The following is a 2,861-nucleotide window of genomic DNA, read 5'->3' as shown; positions in this document are numbered from 1 at the left end:
TGTTTTATTTGTTTTTCTGAGTAACTCAAAGGATAACATATAAGGAGAAGATGTGGGAGGAGCAGAGGGAATGTGAAGAGCTCAATCTTGGGCATATTAAGCTCGATGATATGTAATAGCAATAAGAATAGCTTATCTTTCTTGAGCTCTTCCTATATGTCAGGCACTGGAGGAAGCATCTTACCTGTGTTGTGCCATTTAAGCCTCACAAAAGCACTCTAAGAACATTAGTAGTTATGCCCATTCACATCTTCACAACAACAGAAAAAAATCTTCCCTGTTTAAATTTTCTGTCCCAGCTGCACAATGCCCTGGCTGGTGTTGGCTCATCCCACTGTTAACGGAGACAGGAGTGTTCTCCCTGCTTCTACAGGGCAATGAGCGATTATCAGCTTTGTGCTCCCAGAGCTCCATGGATGCTTCATGAACACATGAGGGAGGGAGTGAGCACGCGGAACCTGTCGGGGACGGCCACAAGTCTGGGTCCAACAGTGCCTCTTCCTATGAGGGAGAAGCCAAGGAATGCAGCCTCAGGGTGCGCCCAAGGATGAGGAACATCCATCCACCAGGCTCCTGGTAGGTGCATGGGAGGTCTGCCCTGAGTAACCCAAGAGAATGGAGTGCCCATGGTTAGCAACGAAGTGACCAAGCGGGCTTCTGAACTAGAAGCATCTACAATAGAGGACAGGAGTCCGCCCTGATGAGATGAGCAGCCTGAAGCCCGGTGTGAGGGGTGGGGCTACTCTGTGAGACCAGCTGTGCTTTGATTGTGAGCCGTACTAGCTGGGAGAGTCTGAAAGAGCCCAATGGGGTGTGCTGGGAAGAACAGAAGTAGAAAGGCCCCAGTCGTACCCCATTTAAGAAGTGTAATAGTCATCTACTGCTGGGTAACAAATCACCCAAATTAGTGGCTGACCACAAGCATTCATTGCCTCTCACAAGACAGGAGCAGCCTGGGGATGTTGCAAAGGTTTCTCCACGCCCAGACCTGGTTCTTGGGCTGGAATAGGAAGGGCTTCTCACCCTCAGGCATTTCTCTCTCTGTGGCCTCGCTCATGGTCTTCCCAGCACGATGACTTCGAGAGCGAAACTTCCTAGGTGGCAGCTCAGGTTCCAAAGCCGTGTGTCTCAGAGAGACAACTGGATGGAACCGCACTCCTGTCTGGCCTCGCCTCTGAGACGGGCAGCCATCTCTCCTGCCGCCTGAATCAGGGCCCACGGCTGGCCCTTAGTCACAGGGAGGGAAACCGGACACCGCCCTTCCCTGGGAGGCGGGTCCAAGAAGCTGTGACACAGTCTGGGGGTCTCCTAGCTACACCCTGTGTCAATGGCCAGCCTTTGGCTGACTGGCAGTTCCTGTCAGATTTGGTGTAACATGCGGACAAGTGGCTACATTTTCTGACTAAATATTCTCTGTGGTCACCAGGAAAGCCCCCAGGCCTGGATCATTTTTCCCGTGACTCAGGATGGCGTCTATCGGGCCAACTGCAAAGTGCTAATCCCACAGGGATACAAAATAGCGTTAGGAAGGCAGGGGCCAGTGAGGAGGTTGGGGAGTGGACAAGAACATGACCTGAACTTTGGCGTGCCTTTGATGTGTGATACAAGAGCAGGAAACCCTAAATATTTGAAAGACAGTTGTATCCTAGACTGACTGGAGTAGCCAGTTGCCTCCAAGACTGTTAGGACCAATGGCAAGTCGAGTCCTGGTACAACCGGACCCCTCCTTCCACTGCCCCAGTGTGAACAGCACATGGGACTCTGTGTGCAGAAACTGGAATTGTTTTGTTGGAGGGGAATCGGGAGGCTTGGTGACGCTAATGGCCTTCCCAGCAGTATTCCAGGGCCTCCCGTAAGGACATGGATTGCACCACGGGATGTGTGCCTAATGCCAACTAATTAGGAAAACGCGTTCCGGGTCTCACACAAGTGAGCCCAGGGAAGGGTAAACGGCGTCACCCCAGCTGGTGCCTGGAGCTCCCAGTGTAGCTCGGAGTCTCCTTCCAGTTGATTGAGTTTATTCCATGCACAGGCGTCTGCTACAGGCCGCCGTGTCCCAGCAGGCGGGGCATTGCCAAAGTGCAGCAGTACTGACAGCTGGATTCTTAGCTGCTGCAGCTAAACAAGTAAAGAGGCACCTGAGTGTCCCTGGAAGCAATTCCCTGGGTCATTTGGCAAGGTCTGCAGGTGGGTCCAGCATCACCATCGCAGGGGCAACTCAGGCTGGCAGAGCTCACTGCTGCGGGGGGACCGTCCACTCTGGGGTCCAGCACTACTGACCGACTTCTCCCCCGTGATGCCGAGCCCTGGGGGGCAGACCCCGGGCAAGCATTTCTTACCACCTGTTGGTGGAGTGTAGTTGGGCAAATGTTGCAAAAACAAATTAATAAGAAAACAAATACAATTGAAAAGGAGAGAGAGAATGCAAATAAATTTGGAAAACTGAGTTCAATAAAAGTGAGTCATTTTTTGCTTTGTTTTCAATACAGAATGTCTCATAGGCTTTAACATGCATGTGAATGTTCAGAAGGATCTGCAGCTTTTTCCAAACCTTGTTTGACCATCAGAACCATTTTCTTGTGGACACTTTGGTAACTTAGTCATTCTGGTGACAACTTTGGGATATGCTGGTATCGACCAGAGATGCTTAAAGTGTGGACTGGCGGTCTGCAAAGACGCAAGTATAATTATAGCTAATTATAGCCGAATAGTTAAATGTACTGGACAGAGTAATTTTTATTGCCTGTTGAGCCTACTAGAAAAGTCATGGGGCTTATCTATATTATAAAAACCCAGTGGCCCTAACGCCGTAATGACCAAAGACCGGCGCGGGTGGGCAGGGCCGCACAATTTCACTCTCT

Source organism: Myotis davidii, unplaced genomic scaffold, assembly GCF_000327345.1.
Source record: "Myotis davidii unplaced genomic scaffold, ASM32734v1 scaffold226, whole genome shotgun sequence".
In the NCBI taxonomy this organism is placed as follows: Eukaryota; Metazoa; Chordata; class Mammalia; order Chiroptera; family Vespertilionidae; genus Myotis; species Myotis davidii.
This window is presented reverse-complemented; position numbering follows the sequence as displayed.